The following is a 22840-nucleotide window of genomic DNA, read 5'->3' as shown; positions in this document are numbered from 1 at the left end:
GTGAGTGCGCGCCTGAGCTCCTCTCACCTCTCTCTCTTCACTTCTCTCTCTCCCTGGGCCCATTTCTCTAGCCCGTGGCTGCCAGCCAGCTGCTCAGCAGAGTAACCCAGGCCCTGGCTGAACCCTGATGCCCCCGCTGCCCTCGGACCCGTCACAGCAGGCGCTTCTGGATGGGGTCTAGACGTCAGCATTTCTTTTCTTCCTTCCTTCCTTCCTTCCTTCCTTCCTTCCTTCCTTCCTTCCTTCCTTCCTTCCTTCCTTCCTTCCTTCCTTCCTTCCTTCCTTCCTTCCTTCCCTTCTTCCTTCCTTCCTTCCTTCCTTCCCTTCCTTCCTTCCTTCCTTCCTTCCTTCCTTCCTCCCTCCCTCCCTCCCTTCCTTCCTTCCCTCCCTCCCTCCCTCCCTCCCTCCCTCCCTCCCTCCCTCCCTTCCCTCCCTCCCTCCCTCCCTCCCTCCCTCCCTCCCTCCCTCCCTTCCTTCCTTCCTTCCTTCCTTCCTTTCTTTCCTTCCTTCCTTTTTTTTTTTTTTTTTTTTAATTCAATACCTTTTAGTATATTTAGAGTTGTGTGTCCTACACCACCATCATTTTTCTCGGGCCGATTGAGATGTCATTGACACACAGCACTGCGCAGGTGACCTATGGGAAGTGAACATCCGTCATCTCACATAGACTTAAAAAAAAAATAAAAAAAAAAGGAGAATGCTTGCCACCATCGACGTAAAGCCTCTTCAGTCCCTCAGGAGGACATCATTCACCGTGGGCTGTCCCTCCCCACCCCGAGCCGGGGCAGCAGCAGCCTGCCTCCGCCTTTCCAGTTTGCCTGCTCTGGACGTCGATTAAAACGGAATCACGCCATGCCTGGTCCTTTGGGCCGGCTTCTTCTCCTGAGCATACTGCTTCCAGGTTCGTTCATACTATGGGCGCATCAGTACCTCACTCCTTGCTACTGCTCAGTAACACACCGCTCTGTAAGTGTGCCAGGCTTGGTTAATCCACACGCCAGCTAAGGGACAATGGGCTGTCTCCACGTTTTGGTTGTTAGGAATGATGCTCTATAGACACTCCTGAGCCAGGTGTGGTTTGGGCACAGGTTTCCATTTCTCTTGAGTATATACGCCTAGGAGAGGAGTCACTGGGTGATGGAGGTCCCAGTGGGTGCTCAGTGATCGCTCATGGCGTCTGTGGCTTGCATTTCCCTGTTGAGCATCATTTCCTGTGCTTATTGGCCATTTGTGTATCTTTGGGAAAATGTCCGTTGAAATTCGTTGCCCATTTTAAAACTGGGTTATTTGTGTTGTTATTGAGTTCTAACAGTCCTATGTGTTCTAGATACAAGTCAGATATATAATTTGCAATTTTTTTCTCCCATTCTGTGGGTTGGCTTCACTTTTTTGACAGGGTCTTTGAAGCAAAAACTTTTAATTTTTTTTTTTTTTAATTTGGAAATTGGGGGGCCAGGTGGAGCCCAACGCAAGAAGGACTGCTTGTGCCCAGGCCTTGCCATCCTTTTATTCAGTTTGAGATACATCTATAGCTCTTAGGCAGGCAATTCCCAGTAACAGACTATCTTAACAGTAAGGACTTACAGGACTATCTGGTCAGGAAGCTGCTTCAGCTACTCTCAGTTAAACAGTTGGTGCATAGCTCTGACCCTTGCAAGGGCTCAGGGGTCTCCAGGACTCTGTGCTCCTTGTCCATACCTCTCTAGTGAAGACATTAGGCGGCTTACCACACCTAGCCAGTTTAGAAGTCCCATTTGCCCCATCAGATCCCATGCTATTTCTTTCTTTCTTTTTTTTTTTAATTTAATTTAATTTAATTTAATTTAATTTTTTTTATAAGTTTTTATTGTTCATATTATTACAAATGTTCCTTTTTTCCCCCTCCACCATTGCTCTCCTCCACCAGGTTCCCACCCCACCCTCTGCCCTTTCCCCTCTCCCCATTGTCCTCATCCATAGGTGCACAGTTTATGTTCAGTCTCTTCCCACGCCCCCCTCTCCCCTTTTCCCCAAGAATCGTCAGTTCACTCCCCTTCCATACCTCTGATTCTATTATATTCAATAGTTAATATTGTTCATCAGATTTTTTTAATTTCCTTGGTTTTTAGATTCACTTGTTGATAGTTACGTATTTGTTGTTCATAATTTTTATCTTTGTTTACTTTCTCTTCTGAAAGAACCCCCTTCAGCAATTCATATAATTCTGGTTTGGCGGTGATGAACTCCTTTAGCTTTTTTTTTTATTAGTGAAGCTCTTTATCTGGCCTTCGATTCTGAGTGATAGCTTTGCTGGGTAGATTATTTTTGGCTGTAGGTTCTTGCTGTTCATCACCTTGAATATTTCTTGCCATTCCCTTCTGGCCTGCATGGTTTCTGTTGAGAAGTCAGCTGACAATCGTATAGGTGCTCCTTTATAGATTACTACCTTTTTTGCTCTTGCTTCTTTTAATATTCTCTCTTTGTCTTTTGCTCTTGGAATTTTAATAATGATGTGTCTCGGTGTGGTCCTCTTTGGATTCCTTTTGTTTGGAGTTCTGTGTGCTTTCTGGACTTGTAAGTCTAATTCTTTCACCAGGTGGGGGAAGTTTTCTGTCACTATTTCTTTCAGTATGTTTTCGATATCTTGCTCTCTTTCATCTTCTGGGACCCCACTAATTCTGATGTTGGTTCGCTTGAAGTTGTCCCAGAGGTTTCTTACATTATCTTCAATATTCTGGATTCTCTTGCCTTCTAGCTTCTGTGGAGGAGTGTCTTCTGGCTCTTTATGTTCCAAATCTTTGACTTGATTCTTGTGATCTTCCCTTCTGTTTTTAGGACTCTGTAAAATATTTTTTATTTCAGACAATGTATTCTTTATTTCTTGTTGATCCCTTATCATTTCTTGTTGACTCCTTATTAATTCTAGTTGATCTCTTTTCATATCCTCATAGGCCTTATCCATCTTTTCTAGGAAATTCTTGAAAAACCTTATAAGCGTAGATTTGAACTCTATATCCAGACGCTTTTTGTCCTCCATTTCTTTCGTTTGTGATCTATTTTGTTGTCTCATTTCGCAGTTACTGACGGGACGGGGTTTCAGGGTGGAGCCTGCAGCTTTGGCTTCCGTCAGCCCCGCCCTCTGCGGGTCCTTCAGTGCTCGCTGCCAGCACCTCTGAGAGAAAGGTGCCCTCGATTTTCGCCTGCTGCCAAACAGTCTATGCTCTCCCCCATTGAGTCCGGTATTGGGGTTCAGTTCAGTTGGAAGTGGAGTTGGAGGTGGCGTTCAGAGCAGTCTGGAGCCCCAGTCTCCTTCCCGTCAGGGCAATCCTGCGGCACAGCCGACCGTCCCTTCTCTGCACGCAATGTGCACGCCTCCAGGACCTCCTTTCACCTCTCCCCGGGGTTCTGCCTTACAGCCCGGCTCCCTATGGCTGAGCCTGAGTCCCCGGGGTCTGGCTTAAAACTGGGGATTAGAGCAGTCGGGGGCCCAGCACAGTCGGAGTTTTATCTCCTTCCCGCTAGGGAACGCCCGCCAGGCACTCGGCCTCCCTCCTCTCCGGCTCCGTCCTCTCCGCGCGCCGCGTCTCCGTACCTTGGCTTTTCCAGCTCCTCCGCACCTCCTTCTGGTTTTCTCCTTGCTTCTCACTGTAGAATTTCCAGTCAGTCAACCTTCCTGTAGTTCTGGGCAATGTCCGTTTTATATTTTAGTTGTATTTTATTGAAATTGTTGTGTGCGGCTGCGGCTAGGTGTTCACCTGGGCGCAGCCATCTTGGATCTCAAAAACTTTTAAATTTTGATGAAGTTCAGCTCATCTAGCTTTTTTGTCGTTGTTGCTTATGATTTTGGTATCACGTCTAAGATCCAAATTCAAGGTCATCACAGAGAGGTTCTCTTATAGTCCCCCGCTCCCCCCCCCCCCCCCCCGGGTTTGATAGCTTAGCCTTTACCTTTAGGACTTTGATCCATTTTCGGTAACCTTTGTGGGTGGTGTGAGGTAGGGGTTCAGCTTCCTTCACTCTTGTGCATGTGGGTATCCAGCTGTCCCAGCACCATTTGTTGAAAAGACTATTCCATCTCCGTTGAATGGACCCTTGCTAAAAACCAATGACCATAAAAATATGGGTTTATTGCTTGACTCGCAATTCTGTCCCACTGATATATATGCCAGTACCATACTGTCTTGACCACTGAGTTTTTATGGTAAGTCTTGAAATTGGGCAGTGTCATACCTCCAGCTTTTCCTTCTTTTTCAGCATTGTAAGACTGTGTTCTGGGCTCCTTGAATTTCTATATGAGTTTTAGGATACACTGATCAATTTCTGAAAAGGAGTCATCTGGGATATGGATAGTGATTGCATTGAAATTTGTAAAAATATTTTCAATTACAGTTGGCATTCAATATGATATTAGGTGTACACATAGTGGTTAGACATTTATATAACTTACAAAGTGACCCCCCCTCTCCCCACCTCGGTAAGTCCAATACCTCCTGACACCACGTAGTTATCACAATATTACTGACTGTCTTTGCTGTGCTGGACTTGACTTACCTCCTCGTGCATCTGCCAAGATGGCAACTCATTCATTTAGGTCTTTCTCAACTTCCTGGGACGGTGCTTTGTCATCTTCAGAGCAGAAGTTGTGCACTCGGTTGTACCAGTTTTTAAAGGCCCTGGTGTCTGATCTGCAGCCACATGTTGGTAATGATTTAAACAGTGAACGCTGCCTGCAGAGCTTTGTCCAGGCCACGCCTCATTGTACTTACTCCTCACAACACCCCCACGGGCCTAAGACCCTGTGGCTTCTTATCAGCGAGAAAAAGGAGGCTCACTGGTTATGGCACAGACAGCAGGTGGGAGAGCAAAGACCTCAGCGTTGGCCCTTACCCCAGTCTGGCCTCATGCGCTCCCCCCCGTCTCCACGCACACTCCTGAAGGCACCGTTAGGCCGCGCGCGACACATGCCTGGATGCTCTCACCCCGCCCGCTCCAGGGTTCGCCTTTGGTAACGTACCCTTTACTCCCCCACTTCACTTGCTAGCTCCTCTGAAGGCCTCTCCTTCTAGCCCCTCTGGCTCCCTGGGCCGCGGCACTGGCCTCCACAGCGGCTCATGGCCTGCTGTCTCCCATGCGCCTTCAGACCCCTCTGCTGAGTCCTGGCTGCTGGTGTGGAGAGGACCAGGGTGGCTTCCGAGGCGAGTCACACGGGGCCACAGGCTTCTGCCTCCTCACGAGGACACTGGGAGCCCCGAGCCCCACTAGCAGTCAGACCCCCTGTGGGAGCACATGGGGGGCCACAGGCTAATGCGCCGGTGACAGCCCCTCACCCATCCCGCGGGCACCGGGGACCAGGGAGCAGACACGGGCCCAGGCGCCGTCAGCATCGTGGTGCCACGCAGCAGACCGCCCGGCAGCTGGGCCCCTGTCCGCCCACTGCACGGGGACTTGGGGTGCAGACCCAGTCAAAGCCACCTTCGGTCACAGCGCCCAGCGGGCACCTCGCTCAGAGTGGTGCTCACAGGTGTGTCTTGAGGACATGTGACACTGTCTGCGGCCTGAGGCGGGCGCTGCTGACACGAGCAGGGCCACTGACATGGCGGCCACGCCCCAGACCAGACACATGGATGGCAGCGCCCGCCCGGCCTGGGCACCTGTCAGCTGCCCTGCGGGCGGAGCGGGGCGCAGCGGCTTCCGGCAGGGGCTGTCCGTGGTGCTGAGCGGTCGTGGGCCGTGTGGACACCGCACACCCGGGAGGCGGGGGAGTGTTCACTCCCTGGACTTAAATACCTTTTGAATTTTGAAGTGTGTTACCTCTTCTAAAGCAAACATTAATATGTGTGCTGCACGGCTTGACTGGGAGCAGAATTAACGTTCTTCTTTAAATAGACTCAATGGAAGAGATGACACAGCCGTGGGAGAGGAGCGTTTACGCTGCCCAGAGGGAAGCGGCCTCGCAGGCCACACGTGGAGACTCAGGCGCGTGGCCGTCCAGGAGGGCACTGCTCTGGCAGCTCAGCGGGAAGCCCGTTTCCCTCCGGCCGGGATCCGCCAGGCCCTTCAGCCAGGCTGCGGGAGCCCCTGACGGGCAGGGGAGGACCCCGACACCTGCCGCCTCCTCGCAGTCACACGCGTGGGTCACGGTCGGGCCGCCGCTCTCCACCGAGCGGTCGCTGCTGTCAACGCTCTGCCCACCGGCACCCAGGCCACCTGTGTGGCGCCCGGGCGCCGGGCTCTGCGGGAGCCGGTGCCCCCGTACCCTCACGCTCCCGCATCCCAGCGGGTGGGCCCTGTGACCGGCTCTGACCCAGGCTGTGGCCTCTCCTGGCGGGCAGCCTGGAGGCCACGTGTCCCAGCGTCCCAGCCGCGGGGCCACCTTCGTGGGGATGAGAGAGAAACTCAGCACCGAGGTGGGGCTGATGTGTGACTCCCGGGCTCGGCTGTGCCCACACTCGGGAAACATCATCTCCCAGGGGCCCTCCATCAGCACTGGGCTTCCGGAGTCAGCCTCCTTCCCAGCTGGGTCCCTCATTCCCCTTCTTCCCCGCCCCCTTTTACCTGGGGGAGGGCAGGGAAGGGGCAGGGGGAGAACTGGGGGCAAGGGGAACAGCTGGGGGCAGTCCAGTTGTCCAGTTGGGGGGGAGGGCAGGGATGGGGCAGGGGGAGAGCTGGGGGCAGTCCAGTTGTCCAGGTAGGGGGGAGGGTAGGAGAGGGGCGGGGCAGGGAGAGAGCTGGGGGCAGTCTAGTTGACCAGGTGGTGATGACAGCGCTGGGACCAGGAAGGGCCAGGGAGGGTGGAGAGAAGGGCTGGACTCAGGGTGACCTGAGCTGACCCTGACAGGAACCCGGGAGGCTTGCAGGTGGGGGTCAAGGCCCCTGAGACAGGGTGAGGAGGGGAACACGGAGGAAAACATGGAGCTTCATGCTCAGGGTCTGACAGGAACCCGGGAGGCCTGCAGGTGGGGGTCAAGGCTCCTGAGACAGGGTGAGGAGGGGAACACGGAGGCTCACGTTAGGGCCACTGGAAGCTCAGGGGGCTCACAGCTCTCTGTGGTGGCCTTCACCCCTGGACTTGCCCCCTGGCCCCCCTCGCTGCTCCTCAGGGACAACATCCTCAGGGCAACCTTACGGGCAGGTGTCTTCTCAGGTGAGGCGTTCAGAGGTCAGCGAGGATAAGCGATCTGCCCAGGATCTCACAGCTCGTGGCACAGATGGGGATCTGGACTCCGGTCTGCCTTTGAGGAACACCCTGTGCAGAGACATGCCGGGCCTCTGCCTGGTCCTTCAGTCATGAGCTGGGGCTGTGCTGCCAGTGCACTCGGTGCGGGACAGGCTGCCAGTGCGCCAGGCTGCGTGTCCGCTGCAGGGGCTGCCTGCGGGAAACCCGTGGCTTCTGTGCCATGTGGGGATGTGGGCAGAGCAACAGCCCCAGCAGAAGTGATTCAGTCTCTGTGCTACAGAAGAAAAGGTGCTACAGAAGACCGGAGAAAAACCAAGCAACGTCGGAGAAATGGAGTGACACTTTATTACACATGCAGGCGCAGAGAAAGGTTTCAGATTCTGAGCAACATGGAGGAAGCTGTCCCCTTTTATAGCTTTCCCAGGCCTTTGTCTCCCAAATATGGGGTTTTCTGGTCCCCTTTGCAAGTTCTTAAAGAGCCTTGTGAACTCAACTAAAGGCCTGGCCTGGCACCAGCACTGATAACTCCGTCTGGGGATGGTTTATGGCCTCTCTAAAAGGGAGTGAACAGGTCTTGCAGGACCAGACAATTAAAGGGGCAGAGACTTGCCAAAACCAGTTTGGCTCAGTGGATAGAGCGTCGGCCTGCGGACTGAAAGGTCCCAGGTTCGATTCCGGTCAAGGGCATGTACCTTGGTTGTGGGCACATCCCCAGTGGGGAGCGTGCAGGAAGCAGCTGATGGATAATTCTCTCTCATCAATGTTTCTAGCTCTCTATCCCTCTCTCTTCCTCTCTATAAAAAGTCCATAAAATATATATTTTTTAAAAGGAGGCAGTGGCTAGGCTATAGGCTAATAAGAATGCATTAGGTTAATGGCACAGATTCAGATTGCTAAACCCCCAAAATGTCTCATTTTCCCCATCAACTGTCCCCCCAGTTTTTACAGAATTGGGGACAAGGAAGGAAACTAACATTTATACCTCTGATTTTATTCTTTCTTTAACTCAAAAGCCTGTTCCTGAATGCCAGGCTCCTTGCTGGACAGGCACTTGTATTGTCTTATTTAACCCCCAAATGAACAACCCAGCCAAGGCCAGCGCCTGGTGCTGCAGACCTGAGGAAGTGGAGGCTCAGAGAGGGACAGGGACTTGCTCAAGGTTACACACCCATCTGCCCTCTGCCCCAAGGCACATCCCATGAGTGCAAGGCACGCTGGCTGGCGGCAGGCTGCAGAGAGCGGTGGTTAGAAGCATCGTGTGGAAACCAGGCGTCAGTTCTCAGCTCTCCTTCGATGGAAGTGTGACCTGATGTGCACGTCTGTAAAATGGGTCAGTAATAGCATCTGTCTGAGGGATGGTGATGAGGCATGAGAATGACTGGGCTGAGCAAGGGCTCAGAGCACTTGAGCATCACTTGATCTCTCTTTCTCCCAAATAGCATCAAGCTCAGGCACCCGGGGGGCAGATGCCTCAGCCGTGCCTGGGCCCCCTTACTCCGAAATCAGCAAGCCCCAGATCAGCTCTGCTCCCCTTCCCGAGAAGCTGCTCGGCCCAGGCCCTGGGCGGGCACAGATGGAAGCACAGTCTCTGCCTCAGGCTGTGACACCCGGTGGGGAGGCAGGTGCAGACGGGGCCGCACAGCAGAATGGAGCAGGCACTGTCAGAGTGACGGTTATAACTGTGGTCTCTGCCTCACCCTCTTTGGCTGCCTTACCTTGTTTCATTTATTGCTCAGCACTGCTTAGTATTCAAAGTTATCTTGTGCCTCATTGGCTGGCTTGCTTGTTGTCTGTCTTCATCACTCATCCCTTCCCACCACGCTCCCCTCACAGCCAGCACGGCGCCCGGCATCTGTAGGCACGCAGTGGATACCGGCTGAACGCACGAGTGAGTGGATGGGTGAATGAAGTTCACCGGTCAGTGCTGCGCCTCCTGCGTGGCGGCAGGAGGTAGGAGACAGGAGTGGAGGGTTGGGTGCCTCAGTGGGGGCCTCCCTGACCCCAGGGCCTTGCACAAGACCTGTCGTCAGGGTGCTGGACGGCCTGCAGCCTTGGGCTCCCAGTACTTCCCCACCAGCCCCAGCGGCTGTGTGAGCTCAGCCCCTGGAGGGATATAGGGTGTGGGCAGCAGACTGTGGACAAGTGGCCTTGTCTTGAGTAAGCCCGTGGAGACTGGGGTGTTTATCTGAAGGTGAGGACCTCGCAGCACCCACTTTTTGCAGGATGGCGGAGCTCTTAAGCCTGTGAGCTCTGGATGGGCCTTCACGGCTCAAACCCGGGCTGTTAACTCTCTGGGCCTCAGCTCTCCCTGTCTGGAGGCATGGCCTGGGTGTCCGGCCTTGGGGACCCACTCCAAGCAGCTCTCCGCCAGGACTTTTCGAGTTCCTTCAGCGGCCGCTGGGCTGCAGCAAAGAGCTTCCCTCAGAGCTGCAAAGGTGACTTAAAAAAAATAATTAAAAAAAGGAGGAAACCTTTCCAGGATTGTTGCCTGCGGCAAACACGGTTTAAATTAACTTAAACCATTTCCTTCTCCCACCCCACCTCGTTATCCTTTTTCACGGTGGAGGGAAGAGAAAATCTCTTCAGGAACAAGCCACGGAGCCGGTTCCTCTCCCTTGCAGCGATGCCAGCCCAGGAGATGCTTAAGTTTGCAGCGCGTGCGGAGCAGGATTCAGGGCCCTGGTGCGGAGGGTCGGTTGCTAGGAAACACGCGGGGGCGGGGCGGGGCTCGTAGAGGGGCGGGGCCTGTGGAGAGGCGGGGTGGGGCGCGCCTTTTCCCCTGGCCGGGCTGCAGTGCTGCATGCTGCCGCTAGAGAGCAGTAAGGGCCTGCGGATGCGTCTACCTTGGGGCAGAGATGGGAGTGCTACTCCAGCGGGGCTCCAGGCTGCTGGGGTCTATGGCCTGGCCTTCTCCCTCTACTGCCTCCCCCATCCTCACCGCTACCCTCTTGCCCTCTGCTCTAGCTGCCCCTGGGCCCTAGGACCAGAGCTGTAGGCCCATCCACTGCTTTTCCTCCCTCTCCCTCCCTCCTTCCCTTCTTCCTGGAACTGGGCTGCGGTCAGTGGTTCCCAGGTGGGAAGGGTGCTCTGTGCAACTTTTGGGGTTATGATGCATCACAGCCAAGGACTCATTTGGCAGTGTCAACATTAAAACATTCAAACCGGTAAAGAATTTTTGTGAGTTTATTTGAGCCATTTTGGCGATAATGCCCGGAAGCAGAATCTCAACAGATAGTGATAATGCTCCAGAGAACGGCGGGTTACATCTATATTTACACATTGCCATCAAAGGAAGGGATGTAGGTGGGTTACATGAAATCCATTGGTGATAGACTAGAGAGGCTGGGGGAGGGGGGAACTCCAGGGATTGGATAAAAGGTAAAATGATAGACACATGCTTAGGTGGATGCAGGCACAATTACATGATAACAATGAAGAATTTGTGGTCTCTGTCCTGGTGCCCAGGCACATCAGGTTGTGCCCCAAGGGGTCTGAAAAAAGGGAAGTTACCCAGACATTTCAAGGGTATGTTACCATAGATGCAAAAAGACAGATAGGCTCAGTTAAAGTAAAGGTTGACCTTGTCAGTGAAGAGACCGGCCTAGGACATAACTGTCCACCATAATTGCTTTTAGTTGAAGTTTCATTTCAGACCATCCTTTGTGGTGACTGTAGGTCTCTGAGTTTGCAAGACCGCTGCTCAGGCCTCCCCTGAGCTGTCAGGTCAGCGTGTGGCCCCTTTTGCCCACAGCAGGCACAATGGAGTGTGTCCCCACTGTCATCCAGAGAAACAGCACAGCCCTAGCCAGACGGCTCAGTGGATAGAGCATCGGCCTTTGGACTGAAGGGCTTGATCCCTAGTGTGGGGTGTGCAGGAGACAGCTGATCAATGATTCTCTCCCATCATTGATGCTTCCAGCTCTCTCTTCCTCTCTGAAATCAATAAACATATATTAAAGCAAAGCAAAACAAAACAAAACAAAACAAAATACACCCCCTCCCCCCAGAAACAGCACATTCACAGCCCTCGTCTGACAGGGAAGGAAGGCGCAGAGTTTAGCACACAGTGTGACGTCACTGTGCCCTGCCTGACTGTGGGCGCAGACATTCCGGCTTCTCCCATCTCTCCAGTTCAGAGGCACCTTTCCCAGGCTTCGGAGCGAGGCAGGGCGTAGGACCAGCCCCAGGCCAGGAAGTGGGTGCAGTGATGGGTGTCCTTTTGGGCCGGAGCTGGGAACACCCTTCTGTGACGATGGCGTGTCTCCTCCCCACGCACCCAGCGGGCCCGTGGGGTGCAGGGACCAGTGCTGAGCAGTCAGCACCCAGACAGGCCTTGTCAGCCGCCCTGACCTTGAGTAGATTTGCTAAAGACAAGCACTCAGTGTTAAGCCATTGAGGTTTGGGGGTGTTCTGTTACCACAGCAGCTCCCAACCCACCTTGGTGAACACCCCACAACCAGGAAGTGGGGTGGCGGGGAATCCACACCTTTCCCACCGAAGACTTACTATTAATTAGAAGCAGAACCCGGGAAGGCGGGTGCTGATAAAACTCATTGAAAGATACTCACTCCCTGCTCCCCATGCACATGTCAACGTCTCTGGAATCAGATGGTCTGGTGATGTGGCCGCTCCCAGTCCTTGTGGCTGGTGGCCACGTGACACAGTTGTCACTGCCCGAAACCTTTTGGCAAGAGTTTAAAAACGTGCCAGCATCAAAACCGGAGAGCAGGTGTCTCCTGGAGAGGAGCCGAGGAGCCCTGGGGCAGAGGCAGCCCCTCCCCCCGGACATGTGCCACCCCCTGGGGAGGTCCCACGACAGGGCGCTGAGTGGAAAGACACGCACAGAAGTCAGGTCCTGTAGGTGAGATGTGGCAGGACGACCTGACCAATTTACTGGCTGCCGGTCTCCGTGTTACGTATGTACAATAGTTCTATGAATAGGAGTCTGTTTAACACGTCTAAGAGAGCCCTTCCAGTGCGCATAAAATAGAAACTCCCCTGATAATAAAGCAGCGAGTCCTGTTTAATTGGTGGTGTTTTTTCTTTCTTAGTGGCCCATAAAGATGCCCCCTGCAATCAATGGCCTGGCAGAGGAGCTGAAATATGGGCCCTGTGGTCTTCAGAAGCCCTGTGTGTGTGTGTGAGTGTGTGTGCATATGTATGTGTGTGCATGCATGTGTGAGTGTGTGCATATGTCTGCGCGTGCATGCATGTGCATGTGTATGAGCGTGTGCATGTGAGCGTGTGCATGCACGTGTGTGCATATGTCTGCGCGTATGAGTGTACATGTGTGTGAGCGTGTGCATGTGAGTGTGTGTGTGAATGTGAGTGCGTGTGAGTGTATGAATGTGTATGTGTGTCAGTGATTGTGAGTGTGTGTGAGTGTGTGTGAGTGTGTGTGAGTGTGTGTGTCAGTGAGTGTGTGCGTGTGAGTGTGTGTGTGTGTGTGTCAGTGAGTGTGTGTTACTGAGTGTGTGTGTGAGTGTGTGTCAGTGAGTGTGTGCGTGTGTCAGTGAGTGTGTGTTACTGAGTGTGTGTGAGTGTGTGTGAGTGTGTGTGAGTGTGTGTGTCAGTGTGTGTGTGTGAGTGTGTGTGTGTGAGTGTGTGTGTCAGTGAGTGTGTGCGTGTGTCAGTGAGTGTGTGTTACTGAGTGTGTGTGTGAGTGTGTGTGAGTGTGTGTGAGTGTGTGTGTCAGTGTGTGTGTGTGAGTGTGTGTGTGTGTGAGTGTGTGTGTCAGTGAGTGTGTGCGTGTGAGTGTCAGTGAGTGTGTGTTACTGAGTGTGTGTGTGAGTGTGTGTGTATGAGTGTGTGTGTGTTGGGGGGAGACCTTATGCTTCAGGCACACCCTCAGGGCTGTGGCCCATAAAGATGCCCCCTGCAATCAATGGCCTCTCAGAGGAGCTGAAATATGGGCCCTGTGGCTCTTCAGAAGCCCTGTGTGTGTGTGTCAGTGTGAGTGTGTGCATATGTATGTGAGTGTGTGCATGCATGTGTGTGCATATGTCTGTGCGCGATGTGTGTGCATGTATGTGTGTGAATGTGAATGTGAATGTGAGTGTGTGAATGTGAGTGTGTGTGTGTCAGTGAGTATGTGTGTGTGAGTGTTTGTGTGTGTGTGAGTGTGTGTGTCAGTGAGTGTGTGTGAGTGTGTGTGTGTGAGTGTGTGTGTGTGTGAGTGTGTGTGTGTGTGTGTGTGTGTATGTGAGTGTGTGTGTGTTGGGGGAAGACCTTGTGCTTCAGGCACACCCTCATGGCTGGGCTGGGCCTGGCAGGTTTGGGCTGGCGGCACAGATGTACCATTCGTTTCTGAGAGGCTGTCACCAGGTCACACCGCTGCTCTGCCCAGAACAGTGGGTTTCAAGCCGCACACGACCCACATGGCCGATGAATCCTCCTGAGGGTGTGGTTATGGGCGTACCCAGAGCTCCGATGAGGCAGATGGGAGGAGCGTATGAAGCGCTCACAGAGTCTAACAATAACAACAAAGAAACACCACGTGCAGAATAGGACATCCCCAGCACTTCGGAAACTCTGAGCTCTTCTCCTCCAGTGACAACCCTAATCCGCCCCTTTCCGAAAATCACCGCCATCCTGAGCAGTGAGCACACGTTTCACTCCCTTTTCCTGCTGTCTGGGCCCTTGCATGGACCGACTCCAGGTTTCTTCAGTCTGCTGGTGATGGACACAGGGATGGCTCCCAGCTTCCTCAGACCATCGTCTCCTGTGAGAATTCCCGCCATTAGCATCCGTGCTATTTGCTTGTGTTTTACTTTGAAGTGTTTGCAGATCTGTTTGGCGTGAATGGAGATTTCCCTTTTCATCCCCGTTTTCCTAATTACAAACAGGGTTGAGCGTCTTTTAAAGGTTCATTGGCTGCTTGAGTTGCCTTTTCTGGGAAATGCCTGTTCCTATTGCTTACCCATTTTCTTTTCCTGTGGATTTTGTCTTTTCTTTCCAATTCATAGGAATTCTTAATAAAACGTTAATGACTTTGTCCAGTTCTTTGTTGACTATTTTTGTGTGCTGTAAATATCTTCTCTTCCATGGATACATTCCTTTAAAAAATATATTTTATTGATTTTTTTTACAGGGAGGAAAGGAGAAGGAGAGAGAGTTAAAGACAGGGATGAAACAGAAACATCAATTGGCTGCCTCCTGCACACCCCCTACGGGGATATGCCCACAACCAAGGTACATACATGCCCTTGACTGGAATCAAACCCTGGACCCTTGAGTCCACAGGTCAACGCTCTATCCACTGAGCCAAACTGGTTATGGCTATGGATACATTCTCGAGGAAATTCAAACAATATGGCAACAACTGAAGTTCCATTTGCAATGCGCCCAAATCCACTCTTCCCCTGGCTCCCAGAGGCAGCAGCTACGGTCAGCTCAGTGTGTTTTCCTTCAACTGTTTTCCTGTGTTTGCGTGTGCGCGCGCACACACACACATACACACACAAACACACACACACACACACACACACACACACACACACACACACTGTATTTCTATAGGAATGCTAACACATTGTTTCCTTCTCTTTGTTCCCACACAAATGGGATCCTGCTGCCCTTGTTATTTTTCAACACGCTCACTTCACTTATGCTGGGTCTTCCCTCTGGCCACTCCTCTAAATCCCGCCTTCTCCTTGTCTGCCCCATGCATTCCACACCGTGGCCGTGCGATTCTGATTAAGGTGCTCCTGTATGTGTAGACCCTTAGTGGTTTCCAGCTGTTCACTGTTACAAAGGATGCTTGCAGCGACCATCCCTCTTTCTGCCTCCATTGCTGACTGCCCCCTCACCCCCCAGGGCCAGGCCTGTGAGATGGCTCCTGCCGTGCAGAGCTGACCAAGATCCCGTTGGTTCCCTTGCTTATTCCAGTCGCTGGAATCTCCGAGTATTTGTCTCCAACCACCTTGTCATGGATCAAGCTGTGCCCCCAGAAGCCAATGGGCTGTGGTTGGAGGCAGGGTCTCTGAGTAGGTAATAAAGTTACACGGGTAGAGCCCTCATCCAGTAGGGCTGGTGTTTGATCGGAAGAGGAAGGAGCCAGGGCTTTCTCTCCGCCATGTGCCTCGGAAGAAAGACCATGTGAGGGTGCAGCCAGAGGGGACCACCTGCAAGCCAGGAAGAGAGCGCTCACCAGACACCAAATTCTCCAGCACCCTTACCTTCGACTTTTAGCTTCCAGGCTGTGAGGAAGTGCATGTCTGTGCCAAAGCCCTACGGTCTGAGGTGTTCTGTTCCGGCAGCTGCAGCTGACCTAAGACTGATTCTTCCCCTGGGGGAAACCGAGGCAGCGCCCCAGCTCTGTGCCCCAGCTCCGTGCCCTAGCTCTTTGGCATCTTGGTTCACAAGGAGGTTCTTTCTCAGGGATGCAGGCCTGGGCCGAGCCCCAGCAACCTCCGCCTGGGGCCTGGGGCCTGGGGAACGCCTTTCCCACAGGCCTCACGGGCCACAGACACAGCATGGGCCACAGGCACAGCATGGGCCACAGGCACAGCATCAATCACGCCCACCGCACGGGCCATGGACACACCGGCTGGCTGTCCAGTTGGGCTGTGGGCAATAGTTTCCGGAGTCGGACTGAGTGGCAGTCTCACTGCCAAGAGAACAATGACAGTGTGCAGCCCAGGCGCTCCATCCGGCAGGCTGCTATGGTGACCATCGGAACAGACCTACCGGCCCGCTGCCTTCAGGGGGGCCATGTTTGTTTTCTGGAGGAAGTGCTGCTTTTGGTCATGTTCACGTCAGAGGACCCGCGACTCTCCACGGGAGGCCGCAGGGCACTCACATGCTCCCCTCGGCGCCCTCTGCAGGGAGCTGCGTGGCCCGTCGCGCTCGGAAGAGCAGAGAGGGGACGCTTGCTGGGCCTGGACCCTGCCAGCAGCAGTCACGGCTCAGCGTGCCCACAGCAATGGCTAGCTCAGCCCCGAAAACATCGCCTGCATAACCTCAGCCCTCAGGCACACCCTCCTGTGACCCCCCCCCCCCTCATCCGGTTAAACCCGGGTTCCGTCGGCTCTCCTCTCTGTGTCCGATGCAGCACACGGCAGGGCAGCCCCTGCTCCTGCCCGCACCCCGTGTTCTGAGTGCACCACGGGGCTCCGCTTCGCTTTCGCCAGAGCTGTGCTGGGCAACATGGGCACCACGCTCACCTATGATTATTTAAGTCAAAGTGCATTAAAATTAAATAAAATTAAAAGTTCAGTTCTGCAGGGGCACCAGCCACACTTCCAATGCTGTGTGGCCACGTGGGCGAGGGGCTGCCGGACGGCAGCGCAGACTCAGGCACCGTCTCCCAGGCGCCTGGGCCCCCACCCGGCAAAGGCTGTGGCTACGAGGGCATCCTGCCCAGACGTGCAGGCGCTGACACCCGGGCTTCCTCCCGCCCCTGGAGACGGGGTGTCTGGGCGCCCGGCCTCCAGGGCCCATTCTGTCCCCGGTGGACCCTCCTCGGTCCTGCAGGTGTCCCAGCAGAACCTGCAGTGCCCAGGTGAGTTCTCCTGGGTGCACTCTGACTGGCCCAGCCCTCGTTTCCGGCTCACTCCCCACCACTCCCTGCCCCCCTCGGTGTTGCCAGAGTCACCTCCCCATGAACCAGCTGAACCTGAGGCCTCGTCTCAGGTTCTGTTTCCGGGGAGCCCAACATGGACACCTTCGGATGTAAATTCCCTCGCCTTCCTCTTCTGCCCCGACAGACCCCGGTTTCTCTCCCCGGGTGCCAGGGACTGGCTCCTAACCCGGCCCCCTGCCTCCTCTACCTGCTACCAGCTTCCACACGGAGGCTGAGGACAGCCCCTCGGCAGCAACACCAACAGCCTCACCAGCCCCGCGGCCACCCTTAATGCCTGCACCTGCATGCTGGGTCACACCCCCAAAGGCAATGCTGACGCCCCAACCCCCGTCCTTCAGAACACGCTGCCTCTGCGGACAGGTCCTCACAGAGCTGGCTGAGCTAAAGGGCACCAGTGGAGGTGGGTCCGGGCAATGTGCCTGGTGTCCCTGTGAGAGGAGACGAGGACACAGGGGACGGCCACGTGAGGACACGAGAGGATGGCAGCTGCAAGCCCAGGAGGGTCTCGGAGGAAAGGAGCCCTGACCTTGGACTTCCAGCCTCCACGTGACTGGCTCTGGGACCGCGAGAGGCGCTTTGTTACCATCTGTCCGATGGAAATCCGGTTCTCCATGTGGTTACAGGGAACTGATAGCATCCGAGGGATGAACTTCTAACTCCCCTCTGCAGGCAGCCGGGCCTCTTCACCTGGTGAGCGTGGGCTCCAGGCTCCCCACTGTGTTTTGGGGGTGAGGGGTACGGGGAGAGGGGGGGGCAGGTGGGGCAGAGCCTGGCACTGCGGAGGGCTCGTCTGCACTTCCCCTGCCTCATCAGGCTGTTCTCTGTCCCTGGAGGTCAGGCTCTGTGTCTGTGCCTGGTGGCTTTTCGGGGCTGCTGCTTCTTCAGCTCCCAGTCCGGCTCTCTGAGGCAGGGAGGACACCGGAGACTCCCGGGTGTGCTGTGCACTGGGCCCTGCTGTCCTGAGTCACCGCTCCCCTCTGTCCGCCGGTCAGACCTCAGGACTGCTCTGTGTGACGGCGGGCTTCCTGGTGGCGCTAAAGCAGGAAGAACGGAGAGCACACGCCTCTTCCGGGAGCCGACGGACAGGTCACATCTCAGCGCAGTACTGAAACGTCCAAGCTAACGCAGACCACCCAGGACGAACAAAACCCACAGGTTTGAGGTCAAGACAAGGTCAGTGTTAGTACCTTCTGCTCTGAGATGGCTGCCTCAGCATGTCACTAGCCCCGTATTCATCTACGTAAATGCTTTCATTTGGCTCACCACGGATGTCTGTTGATTTTGATTTTTAGAAATATCACATTAAAATGTGTATCTTGGTTTCTGCGTTTTAGTGAGGGTCCTAAATACGGAGGCTGTTCACCGAGCCGGTGCTTCCCTGCCCAGCCTGTCCTGGCCCTGGTTCCCGGGGCCTTTTACGCTCCTGTGTGTGGTGTGGCCCCGGGCATGGCTGGGGTGAGGCCAGCTGTGTCCAGCTGCCCAGCACTGCTCAGCAGGCCCAGGCCGGCCCCGGCTGCCTGCAGCCCACAGCCTGCAGCATGCAGCCCCCAGCCTGCAACCAGCAGCCTGTAGCACGCCAATGCAGGGCTGGCCCCTCTGGCTACGTGGGACTTGGCAAGTCCTCAGGGGCTGCACAACTATCCTGTGACAACAGCTGCTGAAATTGTGCAAGTAGAACAGAAACACATATTCAGTGAATCAATGACCTGGTACGTGGGTCGTCTGGCAAATTGGTTTTCTATGCTTTTGTGAGTGTCCCTGAGAGGATGCTGTTGGCAAGTGTCTGAGGTCACCTCCAGTGACGCCCCCCCACCCACAACGCCCCCCTGAGCCATCACTTCGCCTGCACCTGGACCGTGGCAGAAGGCAGCTTCCAGGGTCCAGTGGGTGGTGAAGGGAAGGAAGGCATTGAGGGGCAGTGACGGGAAAGCAGGGGTGGCTGAGGTGGAGCAGGGCCAGTGAAGGCCCCTGAGCATCCTCAGCTCATCTCAGTCACCACCTTCCATTCACCACCCACTGACCAGTGAGGGAGGCTGGTGACAGGGAGAGTGGTGAGAAGTGGAGACCTGGATATGCTGTGAAGGTAGATCCCATGGGGTTTGCCAACGAATCACATTTGAGGAGAGACTTGTCCCGCCCTTGGGGGCAGCCCTGCTCCTGCCCCTGCAGGCTCTGGTGGCTGTGGTGCCTCCGAGCTGTTGACATCTGTCCCAAAGCCCCTCTAATCAGCACCAAACAGGCACGGGGGGAGCAGAGGCTCCGTTCTCTGGTGTTTGCTTCAAAGGAAACCAGCTCTTTTATAAAAAATGCATCAGGAGGCCTGCTCCCTGGGAACCGTGGGGAGACAGGAAGCGCGGAGCATGCGCAGCCAGTGTGTGGCCGCCTGTGAGGATGGAGCCGGGCCGGACCTCACAGGCAGCTTCCCAGGAGCCGGTGAGGGACACAGACGGGCTGTTTTTGTGGAGGAATTAGCGCCGAGTCAAGGGCACAAAGCTCACTGTTACGTGTTGGAGGACATTCAGGCACAACAGACGTCGCCCTGTGCCTGCCTGCTGAGACTCCTAGAGAACCCTTATGGTCTCTGTCAGCACAACTAGCTCCCGGTAAACAGCACCAGACAGGGCTGCTCCTGTGCACGCTCGTCCCCTCCGTGTGCCTCACCTGTGCCGTGAGCGGTCCGCTCTCCTCGCCACAGCCCAGTGGCCCATCGTAGGAAAAGCCAGTTAAACAAAAAGATCCAGACAGTGAAACACGCAGCATGCCGAAACCGGTTTGACTCAGTGGATAGAGCGTCGGCCTGAGGACTAAAGGGTCCCAGGTTTGATTCCAGTCAAGGGCATGTACCTTGGTTGCAGGCACATCTCCAGAAGGTGGTGTGCAGGAGGCAGCTGATCAATGTTTCTAACTATCTCTCTCCCTTCCTCTCTGTAAAAAATCAATAATATCTATCTATCTATCTATCTATCTATCTATCTATCTATCTTTATAAAGAAAAGAAAAAAGAAACACGCAACATGCCAACATATCTCAGAGGAAGGCGGCGGTGGGGTGGGAGACGGACCAATGAACGACATGCATGTTGCATGCCCGTGGACAGACAGACAATGTGCGGGAAGGCCTGGGGCGGGGGCGGGAGCAGGGGCGAGGGGGCCAATGGGGGGAGGGGGCACCTGTAATACTTTTAACAATAAAGATAAATAAATAAAAAATTCCGCAGTTCAGTCGTTAGACTGTTGGGGGACATTAGGGTTTCCCAGTGTGGGTTGCTATGCTCTTCAGTGGCCATAGCGATCGTTTTCCTCGGGCACGTACTCAGGAGCAGAATTGCCGGGCCGAGGGGCAGAGGCGTGTTTAGCTTTGGCAGATACACTCACTGCTCAGCAGTTTCCCCAAGTGGATGAGCCGTTTACCCCACCAGCAGCTGCTGCACAGCCTCGCCTCTGTGGTGGGCGTGAAGGGCTCTCAGTGGTGCTGATTGGCCCAGGACATATACCTGACAGGAAGCCAACCAGAATTTGGAATTGAAACCCAAGATCAGGCTGAACACCATGGAGCCAGCTGTGTCCCTCTTCCTCTTAGAAAAGCCAGAGAAGGAGTCTGCAGGGGGGTGGGGGGTGGGGGAAAGGGTGTCTGCAGGGGGAGGGAGTGTGCAGGGGGAGGGAGTCTGCAGAGGAAGGGAGTCTGCAGGGTGGGCGAGAGTCTGCAGGGGGAGGGGGTCTGCAGGGGAGGGAGTCTGCAGGGGGAGGGAGTTTGCAGAGAGGAGGGAGTCTGCAGGGGGGAGGGAGTCTGCAGGGGGGAGGGAGTCTGCAGGGGGGAGGGAGTCTGCAGGGGGGAGGGAGTCTACAGGGGGAGGGAGTCTGCAGAGCGGTCAGGGCAGCAGAGCGTCAGAGCAGCAGATGCAGGCAGGGACAGGGTCAGAGCACCTGGGAGGAAGTGGCAGGGAGAGAAGCAGTGGGGACCTTGGTGGACGAGGCTCCTGGGGCCCAGCCTCACGCCCTGTGCTGGGAGGGAGCCTCGGTCTGACAAAGGGACTTCCTTCCTTGTCCCCTGCCCCTCTGCTCCGGCCTTTTGTGGGGACTGGTTTCCCTCGTGACAGAAGAGCTTGGACAAAGCGATGCTGCTCCTCTGGTTCCTGTGCCCAGATTTTTGGAAAAAAATCGGGACTTTTTTAAAAACGCCTCGGGCCGCGGGACAAATTGTTAAAAATCAGGACTGTCCCGCCAAAAGCCGGATGTCTGGTTACCTTAGCCTTGTAAGGCCTGGCAGCCCAGAGCAGGTGTGGGCGGGTCTGTTCTGTTTTCGGCCCCTCCCTCCCCCTCCAGCTGGCTTTCACACAGTGCCAGCCCTGTGCCCACCCGGGGCCACCCTGCCAGAGGAGGACAAGCGCAGTCCAGAGAGACAAGACGGGGAGAAGGCTGGGGCGGAGCAGAAGTGGCAAGCTGCACTCGGCGTGATCAGAGAGGGCTTCCTGGTGGAGGGGACACCTGGACTGAGTCCTGTGGAGCGTTGGGTGGGAAAAGAAGGAAAGGGGAGGGTGTTCCAGGTAGAGAAAGAGTTTATAAAAAGCCCAAAAGCAGTCTCGGTCGGTCTAGCAGCGTCTCGTAAATCCAGCTTTGTGGACAAGCTTCAGTTTCCATTTCCGCCGCCTCCTCCTCCATCCAGGTAGTGTTGTATTTTGAAACTTTAAATCAACGCAGGAGAAGGAACACCACATAACCAGACATCCTGAGAAGAGAGGCCATGGGGAGACAAAAACATAGTCCGCACATGAAAGAAAAGCAGGCATCACCAGAAAAGGAAGTAAACGAGCCCGAGGTAAGCAGCCTACCAGAGCAAGAATTCAGAATAATGATCATAGGATGGCTAAAAAGAATGGAAGAGAAATTTGACAATAACCAAGAAGAAATGAGGAAGAACCATGAGGAATTGAAGAAGAACCATGAGGAATTGAAGAAGAACCAAGAAGAAATGAAAAATGACATCGCTACCATGAAGAACTCAATAGAAAGCATCAAGAGTAGACTAGATGAAGTGGAGGACCGCATCAGTGAGCTAGAAGACAAGATGGAAAAAAATACCCAGTAGAGCAGCTTCTAGAAAAAAAGATTAAAAAGCAGGAGGAGAGCCTACGGGAGCTTTGGGACAATACAAAACAAAATAATATTCGAATAATAGGGGTTCCAGAAGGAAAGGAAACTGAGGTAGACATGGAAAAAGTATTTCAAGAAATAATGACAGAAAACTTTCCTGAGATAGAGAAGAAAAACCCCACACAAATCCAAGATGCTCGCAGAGTCCCAAGCAAAATGAATCCCAGAAGACAGACGCCAAGGCACATTATAATTAAATTGTCAAACAACAACGACAAAGTAAGAATCTTAAAAGCAGCCAGAGAGAGACAGAAAGTTACATACAAAGGAACCCCCATCAGACTAGCAACTGATTTCTCAACAGAAACTTATCAGGCCAGAAGGGAATGGGATGAAATATACAAAGTCATGCAAAGGAAGGGTCTGAATCCAAGAATACTGTACCCAGCAAGGCTATCAATCAAAATTGAAGGGGAAATCAGGAGCTTCACAGACAAAAAAAGACTGAAGGAATTTATCTCCACCAAACCAGCAATGCAAGAAATGCTAAAGGGTCTACTGTAAAAATAAAGAAATAGGAAGTGAAGAAGGAACACGGGTATAGAATAAAAATGGCGTCAAATGTGTACCTATCAATAATAACCTTAAATGTAAATGGATTAAATGCTCCAATCAAAAGACATAGGGTAACAGATTGGATAAGAAAACAAGACCCATACATCTGTTGTCTACAAGAAACCCACCTCAGAAAAAAAGATGCATACAGACTGAGGGTGAAGGGATGGAAAAAAGTTTTCCAGGCAAATGGAAATGAAAAAAAAGCTGGGGTAGCAATACTTATATCTGACAAATTAGATCTCAGAGTGAAGGACATAATAAGAGATAATGAAGGCCACTTCATAATACTAAAGGGAACTATCCAACAAGAAGAAATAACACTGGTAAATATATATGCACCCAATACAGGAGCAACCAAATACATTAAAAAAAAAAAAAAAAACTGCTGGAGGA

Source organism: Pipistrellus kuhlii, unplaced genomic scaffold (assembly GCF_014108245.1).
Source record: "Pipistrellus kuhlii isolate mPipKuh1 unplaced genomic scaffold, mPipKuh1.p scaffold_m20_p_31, whole genome shotgun sequence".
NCBI lineage: Eukaryota > Metazoa > Chordata > Mammalia > Chiroptera > Vespertilionidae > Pipistrellus > Pipistrellus kuhlii.
Note: the sequence above shows the minus strand (reverse complement) of the source record.